The sequence below is a fragment of the Lepisma saccharinum genome, chromosome 1 (assembly GCF_977018435.1).
Source record: "Lepisma saccharinum chromosome 1, izLepSacc3.1, whole genome shotgun sequence".
Lineage (NCBI taxonomy): Eukaryota > Metazoa > Arthropoda > Insecta > Zygentoma > Lepismatidae > Lepisma > Lepisma saccharinum.
In genome coordinates this window covers 44,247,156-44,267,991 of record NC_139229.1, presented here as the reverse complement: position 1 = coordinate 44,267,991, position 20,836 = coordinate 44,247,156, and the positions used below count along the sequence as shown (strand labels likewise).

Genomic DNA, 20,836 nt, shown 5'->3' with positions numbered 1-20,836 from the left:
AGTTGTTTTATACAAGATGAAGAGAAAAGTATTAATACTAAGTAGCGTGACGTGAAATTGAATTCACAAATTGTAGAAACTTTACAGACGACAATTTACTAGTAGAAGAGAAATATTTCAGCAAGTTCTTGAGTTTCTTCACTGTGTAACCTGTGCGGAGTTTGAAATATCTCCACTTGTTCTAACCAAATTGTTTTCATGCAGTACAAGATTACGTTGGGCACCTGAAACGGTGGACTGTTCAGTACTGTGAAGATGTCAATATTAATATATATATATATAATAAAAAAATAAAAACGAGAGAGTTCTGAGAACTTCAATGAAATTTATTCCAAAGCAGAGAAACTGCTTATAGACTATGATGAAGAAATGAAAAACCTAGAACACTCAGCCGTCAAATCTGAGGAAACAATACAATTGCACCAGCTGTGAGCACAAAAGAAAATTACAAGGTAAACCTTAGTTGTCCATTTTTCGACCATTTTGTAGCAGAATTGAACTCATGTTTCTGTGAACACTGTCATCACATTGTAAAATTGCAACAACTTATTCCAAAAATGTGAAATGGTTATCTCTAATTCATTGTGTCAAAATTTTGGACGGCCTGGTTGATAGATTGGATTTGGATAGCCTGATCATGCCTAGGCCTGTTATGCGTCAATCCCTGAAAGATATATAATTTGTCCTTGAGTCCCGAATAGTTTCTTCGGGATGCACAAATATCCTGGAATCTGCTAGAAAACAAGAAATGATTAAAACCTTAACTTTATTTATACTACACTATTCTCAACTTTACTTATATGTAAATGTGTAATATTAAAATGCTCATTTTCCTAAACAATCTAACTGTACATTGAACCGCTCCTCCTCGACAAAAGATATCGAGTTACAAGAAGATGCAGCAAAGATATTGACTTCACGATAGCGCCGCCGTCTGCTAACAGCACTCAATTTCAGATGAAAATATCTTCCATTGCATAGTAAGCTGCTTACTGTAAACAGTCAGTGTTTGGGTGTCCGCACTGTTCAGTCCGCAGATCTCAAATAAAGTTTTTACATTGTGAGATAGCAGCTTAGTTCATTTTGGCACCGAAAATAAATTGCAAGATTAATGATATACAGTAGAGTCTCGCTCATCCGACCTTCCGTATTATCCGACATACCACCGGAAAAAAAATCATCAATTCGGCAACAAGAACTGCAAGTTGCGAGCGTGAGCGTAATGAATTCAATTCACAGCAAGTGTCGGTTGGCTCGACCGATGGAAAAAACTCTACGGTATCCGTCAGTTAACTGTTTGTGGTGAAAAACTATATAAAAGAACTAAAAACCGAAGGAACCATTCTACCTTTAGTGCAACTTATCCCTGGATGTGAGAATGCATCTTTGCAAGATATCGAAAGTTGGATGAAGGATGATGATGATCAGTATAAAATAACTGATGAAGAAATTGTCGCTCTTGTCAATTGCGAAGACAACGAAATTGAAGATCCAGATCAAGTACCAACTGTTGAGCCTCGCAAAATTTCACATAACGATAGCGTTAAGGCTCTAGAAACTGCAATTAAATACATTGAGCAAGAAGAAGAAGCTACAGGAATCGACGTAATGATGCTGCAAAGTGGCGAGACTTGGCAGCGAAGAAACGGCAATCGTCAGGAAAGCAGACTACGATCAAAAAATTATTTCAATCATCACAGGACTAAAGTTTTGAAGTACTGTACGTACGTACTGTGTTTAACTTCAGACAATTCTGTAACTGTAAGTTCATTTTACCAGTTATTTTTTTCTGTATTGTTGTAAAACATGATTACTCTATTAGGTTCGTAATGTGTAAAATTATAACATTAGTTTGAGGTTTAATAGGCTTTTTCTTAACACCTCCCTATTATCCGACATTTTCGCTTATCCGATGTTCTGCCGGCCCGTTTATGTACTGTACTTCGAAGTGGATTTTTTTTAAGAAGTGTAAAGAATATGATAATGGATATGTACATACACACAACTTTGTCGGGTCCAGCACCCCCCGCTCCCCAATAAGCTTCCGGTCAGCAGTGCCCCGGATTTTCACTTATGAAATATAGTAACCTAATCAGACCAAAAGTTCTGAACGTGAACTATGTATACGCCCATGGTCATACTCCAAATTACTTGCAAAGCAAAGGTAGGTAGAATCAAAACAAAATTTACGCCTTAAACTCAATTAAATTCTTAAACTCAAACTTTAACTGCATACACGCTTGCAAACTAGACATATGTTTTCAAATATTGTATAACGAAAACTCTGTTCGCCCAACTCCTGCATTCTTTAAAAAAACTACTACAACGTTAGTTTTCATTCAGTTGGTAGGCGGCACCCGTGGCGCTACAACGCCAAGGGTCCCGGGTTCGAATCCCGGCCTGTGCATGGATGTTTGTGAGTGTCCATTCACCACTTTAATCATATCATCACTCATCTCCATCTTCTCAGATTAGCCACAAATGGCACAAAAGCTAAGTAAAATAAAGCAAATCAATCATTCAGTTGGTGCATTTGAACTAACGTAAGTGTTTGAATTGTTGATTTAAGTCCACTTCATGCACAGAAAGGCTAATCTGGGCTGGACCTACAGTTTAAAGTTAGATTCCAACCACTGTGCCATGTGCCTCCAACGGGTTATCGAACCCTTGATTAAAGGCGACGACGTTCTCACTATTTTTTATATATAAAAGTAATATCCCTAAGCTGTAGTATGCCCCCTTTTTCTCAATTTTCACATAATATATCAATTTTTTTCTATACTCTGTTATCTGATTGGGATAAACACAAACATCCATGTCCGAACCGGGATTCAAATCAGGGACCCCTGGCATTGTAGCTCGCTCTGCTAACCACTCCGCCAAGGAGGTGCCCACATCAACTTCATTCGCCTAAAATAAACAGCTTTTCAAACACTGAAATCTCGTCCACTCGACACAGCCACATTTATCACAGATTATTCAAAGGCACTGATACTTTGATCAATGAGCAGGAGCACACAGCGTCAAGTAAATGACCTGTCTGCTCAACGAGCGAAAATCTTGCTCAGCGAGCTCGCTCACATACTTGACGCGCCCCTGATTTTGCTAATCGCAGAGAACATTCAGCCACACGAACAAATTGTCACAGAAAAAGCACTGGTACAACGCTAGTCATTTTGCCGTCTATGGCGGTCGCAGTAGATGGTGCTCCCCTTCGACATTACGCAGCAACGGGAAAGTGAAAATTGATATGTTCCTAAGTAACTAAGTAAAATATGAAATAAACAATGAGACCTGTTACGCTATTGCAATAATGAACTTAGTTCAAACTTTAGTCTAAAATCTTGCTTATAAGATAGAACGAACACTATGTAAGGTAGAATCATTATGGCCTACAAAGGAAGATATCGTGATAAACATGCGCAAATGTAACATTTGTTATTTTAAAGCGTGTGGTACCTTCTAAGGATGATAAGGCTGTATCATTTGCTGAGACTGGGATGTGTAATACAGTCTTCTTGTGACAATTTGTTTGTTGATTAATTAATTTGGTAGGTATATTTTCCTCTCTTTTCGCCCCCTTTAGGCTAATCGCGAAGATGAGGATGAGTGATGCTATTATGAAATTGGAGCACTCCCTAGAAACACTCATGACGAGGCTGGGATTCGAACCCGGGGACCGTGGCACTCCGCCACGGGCAGGGGCGGCGCGAATGGGTGCTTGCGCATGCCTTAATTTTCTTCCGCATCCCCTACATTCAACTAAAAACACTATCTTTTAGAGTGTCATATTATGTCATGTCGTCATATTGAGCACAGACTGTTAGGTACTGAAGTATGACCGTTATTATTGTATGCGACAAGCAAGCACTGAAAGAGATGCCGATTTACGTACGAGTACATACTTTCCTGTACTGATGGAAGCCTCTAAAAAGATCAGCGGACCTTTTTTTACTGTCGTCAGCATTGTTGTTATGAATTTTTCTTCTTTTGTTTCTTCAAGTGGTTTTCGATAATTGCCTATAGTTTAATGTGAGTTATGTTTTTTTTTTTTTTTTGCATTGTTGATAAACGGTTTATTCTTCCGCATGCTTCTGATTCCTCACACTGAAGCCAAAATTTCAGCTGCTTTCAAGGTATCACCAAGTCGTGCTCGGGAAATTATTTAAGAATAGAAGCATCCCCCTAGCTGTCCCCAAAGTCTCGAGCAAACATCCTCCCATGTAACAATTTCCAGTTCAATGAAATGTCACTCACAAGGAAACATCATGCCCAGGTCGAGAGTCAAACCTGGAACATGCGACTTCCTCAGATAAATCATGAATTTTGTGTATAATAACTACAACACCAGTTCATTCCTGGTAATTCTGAATCTGCTGTTTGGTTTGCATATATAAGCAGGATAATATTCAGTTTTCGAGGCTCGTACCGTTGAAACGAGGAGTCAAAAAAAATATTAAGAAAGGTTTTTTTTTTGTATTTATAATGATAAACCTTTGCATACGTTGTTAATTCTATATTTTTCGAGACTTGAGACGAGAACGAGAATTGCCCTCCCAACTCGAGACGGATGTTTATAAATTGAGACGAGACTCTCAATGAGACATTTACAACTCTCGACGAGAACGAGACCAAGGCTGCCATGTCTCGTCTCGATAGGATCCTTAGTGGTGAAGTTGTGAACCAACCAATTAATGCGTTCGGGATAACGAGATGAGGCGGTTTTTTCGCAGTACAAAATTCAAAATATATCGTACCATTTCAGTATGGGATATTGTTATACACATGGCATATATATATAGTTCACGTAGGGGGGTGGATCAACTTTTGGTATGATTAGGGTTTCTTTATTTCGTAAGTGAAAATCCAGGACACTGCTGGCCGGAAGCATGTTAGGGAGCAGGGGGTTCTGAACCCGACAAAGTTGTGTCGTAGCGTAATCTTTTTTCATGTAATAAAAAAAAACATTTTAAATTTTGGTGAATGGCAGAAGGTTCAATTTAAACTTTTAATGATTACAATTTCAATTTTAGAAATTGTCTCGCAAGACGGGGTGTCGTAGCATACCCGTTCGATTAAGAAATATTGACCATGGCAGACCTTGTCAGCTCCTGCTCAGAAATGTGTAGGGTAAGCCTTTCACAGGAAATGGTAAGAACACTGGCCTTTGGCAAGAGGTGACGAGAGGCCAAGCGAGGGTTTAAATAGGTGCGTATGAGAGCGACACGAGGTCTTTTAATCTGGAATCATCGGAGAAGCAGGAGCTACTGGTCTTATTTCTAAACCGAACAGGGTAAGCTAGTCTACACCCTTATCTGCCATTCGCATTGCTCACTTCAGTCTAAACCGAATTATGAGTTTATTTTAATGATAAGTTAGATATTTGTACCTGCCAGTTCAGGGCTGTCTCTACCATCAATGGTACTAATCGGGAGGGGCAAGTTACATCCCTATTTAAGATCCCCGCGTTCATGTTGGAACGCTACGGTGTGTATGTAGTCAAGAAGTCACGCTAGTATTGATACTTTTCTGTTCATCTTGTGTCACTGCGATTTTAAAAACCAAATATCTTCAAGATGACTCGAGGGGAGAAAAATAACTGATTTGACAGTCTCAGTGCAGTTTCTTATCGCAGTAATTCCAAAACTATCAGGAAATTGCAGACATTAGCAGTCCCATCTGGTGTGTGGAATTACGTAATTTCCTTTCCATCCGTATCCCGTCCTACGTCTCTAATTTAAGATAATAAAATAAGTCCGAAGACATTTTTATGAACAAGCGGATAGTACAGGTAACTCTGGTAATTTTACTGAACCAAAGGGGGGTGGACCCGTTGAACTCCTTCTTAAATACGCCCTTGGTTATACACATTATTTCCTTGTAATAATTATACATAAATTAAGTATTAGTATGTACTGTGCAACTGATGTAATCTTCTCAGTGTATTTTCTCCTAATTGCCCAAAAATATTTGATCGTAACTTGCGCAACAGAAATGAAACACAAACTGAAATTGCTTTATTGAAAATAGGCTTTATAAATAAAGTGAAGAATGTGAAAATTCTTATTTTGCACTACATAGGTTACGGTAAATTTCGATAAATATAAGTTTAAAATATATACATTTTTGAAAGTTTGGTCAGCAACTAATTTTACAAGCAATATTTTCCGCGTGACCTGAGAAGACGCACGCAGCAGAACCCTTTCATTTATCTTGCTCGTGATCAGCAGGGATATTTCATGGAAGAATGATCATTACAAAGCATAGCTTTCCTTTCCACTATCGTTCCTTCTTCCATTATTTAAATCTGTACAGATTTGTAAAACTGCTGCACATGTTCGCTCACCGTGGGCTACCCGCAGTAAACTGGACGCTCGAAGCAGACGACAAACGAGCTCTCTCTAAGTCGTGACGTATTAACATGGTGGGGCATGTTTTCAGCGCAACGCTAGCCTCGCAACTTTGGAAGTCTCGTTTTTGCCTTAAACTGTACGCAGAGAAACGCGAGAACTTGCAGGGGTAATTTTTCCAGGGTGTAGTTTTAAAATTGTTGTAAAAAAAATTGAGTGAAAATGTCCATTGTTCTCAGGTATCTATGCATCGTTTTCAGACAGACCCTATATTGAAAGATCAGTGGATTTAGACAGTAAAGCGAAAATTTTGGACACAAACACGAGGGAGTAGGCTCTGCAGTCGGCACTTCATCAAATCAAATGAAAATATTTTACGTGTTTCGAAAATTATAATTGTCTAACGCACATGTGTTGATTACATTTAAAAGTTGGAACTATTTATAATATTATAACGAATTTTCCTTTTGGTTGTTGATAAGCGCTCTCCAGGGCCGGCGCTAGTCATTTCGCCGCCCTCGACTGTGGTGGCAGATGCCGCTCACTTTAACCCCCCCCCCCCCTTTCCTCATTACGCAGCAACGGGAAATTGAAAATCAATATATTCCTGATTAAAACATCAAACTATAAAATAAATAATGAGACTTGTTACGCTATTTCAATACTATTAAGCACAAAAGGATATCTCGCTCGAACACAGGTAAACTTTAAAAAATGCGACACTAATATAATATTATTATTATATTGTATGAAAACTCTCTCTCTTAAACGTATCTTAAATGTAACAAGTATTAGGAAAGAGATGAAGGCTTGACTTCATATGTTTACCGTTGTAGGCCTGTGATATATTTCATTGGATTTTATGACGTTTTTTAAGCACTCTAGGCGTAATACACAAAGAATACACGTCACTTTGCTTCGGTAAAACACAACCTGGGATAAAGAAATAAGATACTTACATTTTTTTGATTTCAGCTTCAACCATCATTCTTTTAGTAGTGCTCATGATCATTTTTTTACCTCATTCTTTATTGATATTTTTTCTTTCCAGAATTGAATACAAATTGACATAATTTCTCCAAAGTTTTATATTAACAAATTTGAATAGTTTTTTTACAATATTGTCTGATGATAACTTATTATTGAATAATTTGAAATATAATAGGTTTTAAAAAAAAATTGCTATATGTTGGGATATGGATTGCAATGGTGAACAATAGATGGCTCTGGACTTATGAGTATTTTCTAACATTTTTCTTTATTGTTTCTGAGTGTTTTACTGTGGTGGAAATGAGTTAATTTCTTGATCTTTTTTACAGAATTTAAAATTTTATTTGAAATTAAGAAGATAAACCACATGTAGGAAGATAACAAAGTTTAATTTCTAATTGTCATAAAGAAAAATGAATGTAATTTCTTTTTATAGAAGTAATAAGAAAGCTAAATTTTTCTTGCCAAAAGGCTTTTATATCAATATTATGATGATATTGATATATGGCGCTCAACAAGGGTTTGAACTACACGAACCTGAATGTCCCAAACCATCCACTGCACAACTCAACCAAGACATTTTACATGAAATTTTAAAATGTACATAAGTATGAAATTTTTCTTGTACAAATGATATAATTACAATTTGTTTTTTGAATATCCTGAACTTTTCTGTTTTGTTTTGAAACATTTACCTAAAGTGAGAATCATAGAACTTCAGACCTTCTGTAAACAAAAGCACGTGTACCCTAACAGTGTTGCAAACTTATGAAAGAAAAAATAATCCACATAGCCTATAAGGTGTAAAAACATTCCATTTGTCAATAGATGCGGAATATGCAGTGTATCACTGAGTGATGACCTGTTGAAAGTTATTGAATGTATGTTTAAAAAAATTTAAAAAATGTACATCTTGCCTGGTGGCCGACTTTCAGACTCATCACCGAAGTTCCCTGGCTCACCCCGTCATGGGTGTTATTTGTGAGTATCCCTTCATCAATTTCATCTGACGATCACTCATTCTCATCGTCGGGATTAGCCAAAAGTGGAAGAAAAGCAACGCTAAATTAAAAAAATCAAATACAAAATGTACATCTTATCCCCCAGGAGTAAGACGGTTCCGTACCAAAGGATTAATTTTCTCTCATATTTTACTAAAAAAACATTGCTAGAAGAATGTGACACATGAGATAAATTACGTTTTGAAACCGGGGTTTCTTCATTAAATTTATTTGATGTTGGAAAGTGTTATGATTTATTATTATAGATAATGAAAGTAAGCTAATACATATGATTTGATTGACTAAATTAATAATTATGCAGCAAAGACACCAAGGAAAACTAAAACGGCAACTTAGAGATGCATAAAAATGGGGAAAGAAGACTGTAGAATACAGAAATATTTTGAGGCAGTCACATTTTATTGTACGCTACATATAAAATAAAATGCATATTTGGGGGTGAATTTTTAAATATTGTCACATTTTTCTTCTCTCTTGTTGTGAGGTGTTCATTTTAAATCAACCTCCCTCACCCTACGGCCTGCCCTCCTTCACCTGCAAAAGTAATTTTTTCACCATCCAGATGGTGAACACCTCTGGATTATAGATCGACTCCCGCATCCCACCCCCTTCCCCATCCCCGGAGGATCGTCACTGACAATGTGAAAATATGCTATCATATGCCGACAATCGACATACCACTTCCGTTTCTGTACTTAGTGAGAAGTATTGTGGTTGGCAACAGCCTAATAACGGATTTCTTCCGCATCATGTAGTCCGTTCTATGAAAGTACGCTAATGGAAGAAAAACGTGTAAATTACATTGGATTATACATTTTAAAATATATTTTCATTAAAGGTTTCTGTTTATAATAATAATACGTGATTATTGTATAAATTACAATCGATCACGTGAACAGCAAGAAAATAGCGCCAGTTTCGAACATGGCGACTTCCATGCGTGCAGGAAGGTCTCCCGTGTTTTCAGAGTAGTCTTTCGGAAATACAGCCGTTTGAAAAGTGGCAAGAAGCAGGTTGTTCTTAACGTTTATGTGACGTTGTGTCGGTGCTATCCTAAGCAAGCAGTGAAGTTGGTGTCCAAGTGTAATTGTGTGTCTGTGTCTTTGTATTTTCGGTGTGGTGAAAGAAAGTAAAACGACCGGTCAAGTTGTGAGTCCCGCGAAAAAAAAAACACGTTGTTGCTCGTATAAACAAGTACACCGATTTTGAGATAAATGCAATACAACGCGAGGTGCTTTCGTATTCTTTCAATCCTGTCCACTGTGGAGAAGATGTTGATAGTGATGATTGATGACGATCTCCCCAATTTTAAAAGTCGACGTTATATCGCCTCTTGTGCCACGTTGAGTTCCTTTTTGGGAAGCAAATTTGACAGACCGTACTCTGTCGTCTGTGTCGAGCGCCGAAAATGCCTCAAGTTCAAAAAGGAACTGCTGAATCAAGGTAAGAAAATACATTACTTGCATGAGACGAGCGTAAATAGTGTGCTTATTATCGTCTTCTTGTTTTCTAGTGCACGAGAAACCGAGAGAAAGATAAACAATCTCTTTTTATTCGCCGGCTTATCTTTGTTCAGCTTCTGTTAAAACTGGCGGTATATTTGTTGCACAAAGGAGAAAACAATACTCCACATGTCAACAATGTTGGGCAATAATTTGGTGGAAATAAAACCAAAAGGCTTGAATTACTGAAACGAATCTCTCTCTCTCTCTCTCTCTCTCTTGTATAACTTTGGCGCAGTCATACTGAGAGAGGGGGGGGAAGGGGGATCTGTTAAACCAGAGTCAGATAAATTGAATTTTTGGCGTAGAAAAATATGTTCATTCTTGAACAAGAACACGTATTTAATCACTTGTAGAAAATTTATTATACTTCAATGTGTAGATTATCAGTTAAAATAAGAATACGTTTTTCCATGTTACGTAAAATTAAAGGTTGCGAGTGAGCAGCATATGATGGCCGCACCATTCACAAACAGCTGGCGCGGAGTGATACGTTACTCGAAGTGAGACGGTTGTTTACAGAAGGTCGGAAGGTTCGTGATTCTTACTTTAAATAAATTTATTTCACAATGATTTTTTAGTTTTACTATGTTTATATGGAAACATACAAAGGCAAAATGATATTTGTACATAATAGAAATCAAGTGATAAAGATTCTGATGTGAAATTATGAAATGAACCCATATTTTTTTTTTAAAATATGCTAGCTTAATAGCGTAATGCTATAAAACCAAGAATAGTAAATATGGTATAATACCTGAGTGAATGACTAATTCGCAATGACAACATGCAACAATCCAATCATGTTACAAAATAGTAGTAAGTTCCACAAGAAATTTTAAAGAAATTCAGCAGGAAGCACTTTGCTACTTCCAATCTTAATGCAATACAAGAAATAGTACAAACTCTTCATTTGTGAGCAAGATGCATATATATATAAATATATTTATTTTTGCTGACCTCACATTGTCAACATGAATAAAATAAGTTTAAGGAATGAATATTGTGTATGAAATATATTTTCAACTGAGCGTGTGTACACCACATGTCCTTCAAATGCCAATTATACCTGAACATGGACAAAAGAAGCATATTGAAGGAGCATACATATTTTACCTTCAGCAGTAACTAATTAAACACTGGGCATATTCTTTTACATGTAAGTGTGTGGAATGCCATATCGGCACAATACCACCTTATTAATCTTGCAAATTTAAAATTTTGGTTATTTGCTCTTGCATATATTATGCTGAGTATTAACTATGAGTGAAAGCACAAAATTTGTTAACTGGTTATTCCGACTATTCACATACCATCAGTGTTTATGCTCATTGCATACCAAGATTGAATATTCAAAAATTAAGGTTGCATACCTTAACTATTCACAAAGAACAAAACATTTAAGGAAAATCTATCTCCGATGAGCTAGGTACAACTTACATTATACTGGAAAATAAATATCGTATGATTTTATAATATTACCTTGAGAAATCTAAGGTTATCACATATACATTTTCATCACATTTAATATATCACTCTACAGAGCTTACGCGTCTATGTGTATATCAAGTTACAAAATATTACCAAATTTACATTACTAAGAAAATATTGCATACCTTGTACTTTACTATTTTTTTTACTATTAAATATATATATATTTTACCATGCACTTATGTCTGAATAATTAGAAAAATTAAACAGTCAGTATACTTAAGCTAAAATGGGATTGCATTGATTAAAGTGATTATTTCAATGAACCAGACAAATTACCATCTAAATAAGAAATACCATTTCTTTTTATTATTATTTTATACCATAAATATCGTTACGCCAAATGCCGTGTATCTACAATACTGCCACAACAACTTTATAAAATCAAATTTTATTTATATGTTTGTATCTATGTTGTACTAATTAAGCATGAACCACAAGTGAAATATTAGACCTAATTGACCACTCAATTTCAAGATTGAACATTCAAAGTACAGTAAATCACATGAGACAGACTACTAAATACCTTACATGTGACTGAGACACTGAACGAAGTAATGGAATGGTGAAAATATAACTCACTATCTAGAAGTCAAACATTACCCTAATTACTATAATGCCTTTGCAATATTTGTCTTTAACAGAGATGTGGACACCAAATTGATCTTTACAAATGTTTGTTTTTACAATGCCAATACAATTTCAGGTAAGTTTTCTCCTAGTGTCTTGTTATCAAGAACTTTGCAATCGATTATAGCATAAAAGTATACAGCTGGCTGCAAATGTATCACAAAGTACATTGCACTTCACCATATTTACTCTCTGTAATCTAATCAACATTACATGTAATTCTAAAGAAAACACTTTTATAACATATTATAGTACCGAATCATTGTCTGCAGATAATTCAACGGAAGGCTAAAACATATAGATTGCTTCAAAATGAGCATGCATGTCTCACAATAATAGATAAACATGCAGAAATAATATCTTACTTTGCTGTTGTACAAACATAAATTCAGATCTCTGAAAACAATATGTAACACCTTGCAATAGCATGTGAATAAATATTTAGTACACTGTATCACATGAATGCATCTTATTGAAGTATGTGTCCGTGGGTTATTTGTTTACTATTTTAAATACATGTTCTTACATACTGACACAAATATTTACTCATGTGTTATTATTTGGAGTTCAAGAATTAAACATAAATGCAAAGACACCGGAATACAAATGCTGGACTAGCACCATGAATAATAATGTTATTTTCAGACATGAAGAATATAAAAATAATGTATTTATTTTCAGCTGACTGTACTAAATAGTGATATTTAAAAACTGATACTTTTCAATTCTCTAAATACTTGATTTAGGTTTTGCCAGCAAAGCAGTTTTCATTACATCAACATACCTAGATGTATGCACATATAGAGATATACATGAACATGCATACACACTTATCATCTCTAATATTTTAAAAGTACTACCTACCACTCAACTTATTATTAAAACATAATTCATAGTACACTTATGAGAAAACAAAAATAGTTAAGTTAATATACATAAGCTTCTAACATATTACCTTGCACTTAACTTTTTTTTTAAAAAAAGACTTATGAAAGAACAAGACAACAACATGTTTCACTATAAATCACTTTTGAAAGAATTACAATACATATACATCTTGTTAATTTCACAAAGCACACTATTGACATTAAGGCAATACTAAGAATTTCGTGTATGTGTTTTCGGATCCAAGATTGTCTGTATTGTTGCCTTTATGATCACCATGGTTCTTCATTTTCACTTTTTTCTTTTGTCTCTCGTCGTCTTTATTTCCTGTTTGCTCGAAACTTGCAGAACCAATTCCTTCATCTTCCGTACTGTCTGTAACATGTTTTATCTTAAAAGTTTTCCACTTTGTGTGTCTTCTGACATCTTCACTAAGCATTGGTAAGTCTTTATCTTCTATCAAATACGCCTTCTCACTGTCGGAACTTCTACATCCAGCTTCCCTTCTAGATTTCTTTTTTCGCTTTTTCTTCTTTCTACTTTTTACCTTCTTCACCATTTTCTCTTGTTTGTGACTAACTGAGGAGTCGTTACTGCTACTGGATATCTTGGAGCTGGCAATGTTAAGTTGCTTTACATCATGTGTTTGATTTTGAGAAAAGTACGTAGAATTGTTCTTATGCAAACTGTTCTGATGATGTACGTTTACTTCCATAAATTCAAGCAAGCTTGCATTGATTTTACTACTCTCCTTAAGAGACTCTCTAATTTCACTTAAGGCATTAACTATACACTTGATGCTTTGTTCCACATTGTTCTTACTTTCTTTTTCCAAATCAAAACTGTTCGTGGCAATAACTACACTAGAAGGTGGACATGCATCATTTTCTGGGCACAGGAATTTACATACCTCTTCCATGTCTGTTGCATTGCTGTGTTCTTTTTGCTCAATTTGGATTTTTGATTGGCTAACTGTTTCTGTGTCTAACTGACCAATAAGTGCAGAAGTAGGAATCAAGAATGGTGAGTCATCCAATAGATTTCTTGAAGTACCTATGTCTAGCATGCATCTCACTTGTTTTTCTTCTAATTCTCCTAATCTATTCTTAACACTTCCTAATTCTTGCATCAACATTGAGTTGGTTCCATTTTCACTTTTATTTAAAATCTTTCTCACCACCTCTTTGGTGTCTGCTAACTCCTTTCGAATTTCACTGATTGAGGCAGTGTTGTGCTGGATCATTCTTATACTCTCCTCATTTTTCTTCTCCATCATGTCAACATTTAGCTTTAAACAGGTGGTTTCCCTGTTTTGTGTATCTATCTTCTTATCTGACTTTTCACTCCTCTGACTACACTCTACTCTGTACTGTGCCAAATCCTTACCCATTTGTTTCATTTCACTTTTCAATTCCTCAAACTTTCTGTCCGAGCTTTTTTCAAGACTAATTTTTGTGTCCATTATCAATTCCATTATTTTATCTAGTTTCTTCTCCATTTTGTGCTGATTTTCCTTTTATACACTTGCACTGAACTCACCTGCCTAGTTCTTTGTTCAGTATAAGTCTTGCACATGCAATTTATCTTATGTCATTTATCCCTTCTAAGTCTCATAATCTTATGACGTTTTTTAAGCACTCTAGGCGTAATACACAAAGAATACACGTCACTTTGCTTCGGTAAAACACAACCTGGGATAAAGAAATAAGATACTTACAATTTTTTGATTTCAGCTTCAACCATCATTCTTTTAGTAGTGCTCATGATCATTTTTTTACCTCATTCTTTATTGATATTTTTTCTTTCCAGAATTGAATACAAATTGACATAATTTCTCCAAAGTTTTATATTAACAAATTTGAATAATTTTTTTACAATATTGTCTGATGATAACTTATTATTGAATAATTTGAAATATAATAGGTTTTAAAAAAAAATTGCTATATGTTGGGATATGGATTGCAATGGTGAACAATAGATGGCTCTGGACTTATGAGTATTTTCTAACATTTTTCTTTATTGTTTCTGAATGTTTTACTGTGGTGGAAATGAGTTAATTTCTTGATCTTTTTTACAGAATTTAAAATTTTATTTGAAATTAAGAAGATAAACCACATGTAGGAAGATAACAAAGTTTAATTTCTAATTGTCATAAAGAAAAATGAATGTAATTTCTTTTTATAGAAGTAATAAGAAAGCTAAATTTTTCTTGCCAAATGGCTTTTATATCAATATTATGATGATATTGATATAATTTTTAAAATAATTACATGTAATATTCCCGGATCTCCCGCGTGGGTGATCTAAGGTTTGAATTCTTTCCTGCGTTGTTCTCTGCATAAAGCGGCACCAGTCTCAAATCAATAGGTACCTGGGGGCAAACCTGGGAGGTAAAGGCGGGAGGAGAGTGGTGCTGATCACATCACCTCCAAAATGGCCTAGATCGAGAATGTGTGTGGCACTACCCCCACATCCCCTAAATGTGCCTTCATAACATGGTGCTATATGCACAGGGAAATTTACCTTTGCACGTGACATTATTTTACGTATAATGCTATCTTGCATAAAATGGAAACAAGCGTGTTTCAGATATGATTGACTGAAGATAGTAGGCTATTTTTATTAGCCTTAATTTCCCAAAAAAAAACTCGTTGCCACTTGCCACGGTTACCGACAAAGTTAATAAATTCGAAGTTCTACACTCACATTAGGTGCTAAATCATGACCCTCTATCAATTTAAGATCTCATTGGGTGTAATTGTTTTATTATAGCCCAAATCACTTTTAGTTCATCTTTAAATTCAGTAGCCTTCATGTGTTAACATTCTGTCAAGTTTCCTACACTTTTCAGGCAAAAGATCATAAAAGAAATTGAAAAATTCACTATGATGTTTAAGCTGCTCAAATCTTTCTCTTAGAGCTAAAATAATCGTCTAGGACCTGGTAATAAAAATCAACTTTGTACCGTTTTTGTGGATCTTCAACAGTTTCATTATACTGAAACTACTACTTCTTTCGATTTCGGCTCTGTACAGTGTTGCCTATCTTTGGATCATTTATATCTAAATTCGATGCCATTCTTTCTCATCACCCGGGACAATCAGGTCGCCGCCCCCGACGCCTCCACGAGTGGAGGGAGGGAGACCCTGCCAGGCTGCCAAGTAGCGTCTAAGAAACTTTGAAAATTTTCATCACTCCTGCTTTTTTTAAAGCGCTTATATGTTTGCAAGAAATCATCTAACAGCATCTAGCACATCGTAGATTAATTAGATTAATGCTTTGAGGACACTTGCTCATTACATAACGTGGGGTAAAAAGTAATAACAGATTACTAGTGAGCAAAGGAATGTAAAGCCACACAACTTTTTTGCAATACACTGAGCCTCATGTGCGACCATTTGGACAGTTTTATTGACGCCAATTATTTGAAGGAGCGCATCATAGACCTCTCCCACTTGATATCTGAACGGAGTTAAAGTTTGGTTTGGTTTGAGTTGGTGTTTTAAGTCCACTTTATGCACAGTAAGGCTAATCGGGCCCGACCCTGTGGCCGAGTGGTGGTTCCGTGGAAGCCTTCAGAGAGAGCGGACGCGGAAACTAGTTGCTCCGTGAAGGTCAGTGAAAAGTTGCCTTCAGGAAACAACGAGCGGGAGTGCCGTGTGTGTGTTGCTTGTGGCGTTTGGTGCAGTTGGCTGGCGAGTAAGTAGAATTGGAAAAGTACTTTAGAATAGTAAAAAGATGAATATTATCAGACAAAATACCATCCAGATACGTTTTCCGTTCGAGGCACCGAGGCCGTCGGCGCGAGAAATTCATGACTTTATTCATGGACAATTTCAACTCCACGTAGATGAGATCTTGGGAATACAAATACCTACGCATTTTCGATGTGTTTTCGTAAAATGTATCAGAGAAGTTATAATGACGCGAATATTAGAGAAATGTGGTCCGGAAACAAACTTTTGTTATGATAATGGTGAAACTGTAAAAGTGCTTTTGAGTGATGCGGGGAGGGAAAGAAAAGCGGTAAGAGTGTTCAACTTACCACTAGAACTAGATGATGACTGCGTGAAAGAAAAAATGACGGAATTTGGGAAGGTGGAATGTATAGACAAAGAAACGTGGTCTGAAAACTTTAAATATTAAGTTTACAACGGGGTGAGAATAGTGAAAATGGAACTGAAAAAACCGATTCCGTCGTTCATTACAGTAAAATCTCATCAATGCCATGTGATATACGACGGACAGCCGAGAACGTGCAGGGTGTGTGGAAAAGAAGGACACGATAGCTGGCAATGTGATAGTCGTCAGATAACAACGCTTCGTGTGAATAAAAACCGAGAGAGAAATTATAGTGATATAGTAGTGGAAAGGGGGAGTTCCTCGAACGTGAAAAATCAGTTCCAACCAGATAATAATCAAAACAGGTCGGAAGGTCTACAAAATGTGATAAAAGAACAAATGAAAGATAAGGGGATAAAGAATGTGCCAAGTGACACCCGCCCGATGGAAATGTTCCCACCGGTAAATACGGAGACCACAAAGGAAGAACACAACCAGAAAATATTACCGATGGACACAAAACAACCGGGAACTTCCCACCTAGACAAACAAGAGGAAAAAGGAAGTGAAGAAATGCAGGATGACCAGATGCAGGACGAAGGAAACTCAGTTGATCTTCCTCCCATCCCAGCTGCAAAGGACAACGTCCCAAAAGAGGAGGACAAGGGACCATCAAAAGACTGTGAGCTGGAAAGTGAATTGAATACAGAAGAAGAAAGTGACGAAAGTGTCACTTCAGTGTCAAAGTGGAAAAAATCTCAGCAGGTGGGTGCAAAAAAACGGACGAAAAATACTTCGAAAGGTAGCGAGAACACAGTAGCGAAGAGGAGATCAGTGAGAGAGGTAGGAGGTATGAATAGAGTAATGAACAGAAGAAGTAAACCCTAAAAAGGGAAATTTAATTTGATATTTCATTTGTTGTTTGCATTTCTTTTTTCAACGTTATGAGGGACGATCGGAAAGTACTATTAACTATGTGCTATATTATTCATTTATTAATGGTATATACCACTAGAATATGTACTATTAATATTAATGGAATCTTTTCGCCTGTAAAATGTAAAATGTTAGAAGAATTTGTACGGGTACACTCCATAGACGTATTGTTTTTGCAGGAAGTTTGTATGTGTGACTTTCCATCAATATATGGTTACGAAGCGATAGTTAATACTGGTATCAATGGCCGTGGGACAGCAACACTTGTTAGAAACGGCCTAACCATTACTAATGTAAAAAAGTTAGTAGATGGGAGAGGCATTAGCTTTCAAAGTAAGAACTATACTTTTGTGAATATTTATGCCCCATCAGGCAATCAAAATAGACAGTTACGTGAACAATTTTATAATCAGGACATTTTATATTTGCTACCGTTAAATGAATCTAAAATAATATTTGGGGGTGATTTTAATCAGGTATTAAATCCCACCGATTGTTTAGGAGCTTATCAAAAGAGTCCAGCCCTTGCAACATTAATTGAAGAATTGCATTTGAAAGATATTTGGTTACAGAAGAGACAGGATATAATATTTACATATTTTAATAATAAATCTGGATCGAGAATCGATAGGTTATATACAAATACAGATCAAATAAAAAATATAACATCCATAGAAGCATTGCCAGCGCCCTTTACTGATCATATGGCAGTAAAAATGGCAATTAACCTGGAAGAAACAAAACTAGTCAGGGGTCCTTCATATTGGAAGCTAAATATACAGTTATTAGAGCTTCCACATATCAATGAAATATTTGCACAAAAATGGGCCGACTGGTGTAAACAACAAAAGTATTACAGTAATCATAATGACTGGTGGGTTCGATATGTAAAACCAAAATTAAAAACATTTTTCTGCTGGTATGGAAAAGAAAATGCAAAAGACAGAAACGGATTGATCAACTTTTATTACCAGTGTTTATACGAGGCATGTCAAGGGAGAGATGTCACCAAAAATTACCAAGCCATACAGCAGTATAAAGCCAAAATCTTAACACTGCAGAGGCAACAAATGGAAGGCATAACAATAAGAACAAATTCCAAGAATTTAATTCAAGATGAAAGAACTTCGATGTATCACTATGTACAGATGCAAAAACAACAAAAAACACTCATGATAAACAATCTTGTGGATTCAGGTGGAGAATCGCATGCGAGTCAGCCAGGAATCATGCAAACATTTTATGACTATTATGGGGAGCTTTATCAAACCGGGGAGGGGGAATCAGAAGCAAGAGAGACAATACTGAATTCTTTAACTAATGGTTTGCAAGAAGAGGATAGACAACTTTTAGATACTGAAGTAACAATAGAAGAAGTATATGAAGCGTTACAAACATGCAATCTTAAAGGAGCACCAGGAATAGATGGTATTGGTTACAAGTTTTATTTGCAGTTTTTTGAGATTATAAAATATGAACTAATCAAAATCATACAAGATGCCTTTAAAAATGGAAAAGTTTTACAAAATGAAGGCATCATCATATTGATACCGAAAAAAACACATGCAAAACAAGTAGACGACTACAGACCAATAACATTACTAAATTGTGACTATAAAATAATGGCAAAGATCTTAGCAAATAGGTTAAAGTTAATTTTACCACGGATACTCAGCGAGAAACAAACATGCATTGGCAAAAAGCATAACATATTCAGTGCAGTTGGAGGGATTCGCGATCTGATATCCTATTATCTGGTGCAGAAACTTGATGCATGTGTGCTTGCTTTTGATTTCAAAAAAGCGTTTGATTTAGTGTCGCATGACTACCTGTTTGAGGTGCTAAAGGCATATAGATTCAGTGATAAATTTATTAATATTTTGAAAGGTTTCTATCAACAGGCAACATCTCGGATAATGGTCAATGGATTCCTGTCGTCCCCAATAAATATAACAAGATCAATTCGGCAAGGATGTCCACTAAGTATGCTCTTGTTTGCTTTAACCCTGGATCCTTTGCTGCAATATATCAGGAAAACTACTCCCGACGCGATACACGCCTTTAAGGAAAACCAAGTGTTTGCTTTTGCAGATGATTTATCCGCTTGTATCACCACAAACGAGCAAATGGAAAAAATGATGGCAGCGATACATATATACTGCCGTGCTAGTGGGGCCAAACTAAATATGGAAAAATCAAAGGCGTTACCCTTTGGCACATGGGATCAAAAATATCCAGATATAGGGATCCCATATGTACAGGAAATTAAAATATTAGGAATAATTTTTCACAGGGACGAGGAACAAATGTTAGAATCCAATTGGCAAAAGATAGCGAGAGACATTCGCATACAATGTTATAAAATGCGAAGCAGACAGTTGAACATGATACAACGAGTGTGGTTTTTGCAAACATATATGTTTAGTAAATTAAACTATACGGCCCAAGTGATCCCAATCAATCAAAAATACCTCAGAATAATGAATTCAGCAATTGGTTGGTTTATGTGGTATGGCCATTTTTTTCGAATACCACTATCCAATCTATGGCAAATGAAACTAAAAGGAGGATTGGAGCTCACAAATATTGAGATCAAATGCAAATCCCTATTCCTGGCAAGATCCTATACGCTCTATGGCATCGAAGATTCCATTACATCATTATGGATACAGTTATGGACGGAGGAATTTCCACCCCAAAATCCGCCAGATCTACGCAGATTGCAAAACGGACCGATATATCTACGAAGTTTGATGCAAGAATTCAGTTATGTGGTGCTTCCGCCAAAAGGTGAAGATGTAAAACTCTCTCAATACTTATATACACTGTTTCACAAACAGTTGCAGATACCGACTCACCGCATTGAAAAACATTTTCCCAATAACAGATGGCAAAATATTTGGAAAAATTTAAATAAGAAATTTTTGGATACATCAGTGTATAGTGTTTGGTACAATGTAATACATGA

General features: G+C 36.0%; 1 protein-coding gene across 1 annotated transcript in view; it reads right to left on the bottom strand.

Moving 5' to 3' along the window:
- The window catches only part of LOC145991684 (uncharacterized), a 51,157-nt gene extending 43,824 nt beyond the window's left edge, over positions 1 to 7,333 (bottom strand). Inside the window, exon 1 of the mRNA XM_083127766.1 lies at positions 7,310 to 7,333. The gene's annotated coding sequence lies outside the window, so the exon portion shown is untranslated. The remainder of the gene's footprint in view (positions 1 to 7,309) is intronic.
- Between the last annotated feature and the right edge of the window lie 13,503 nt (positions 7,334 to 20,836).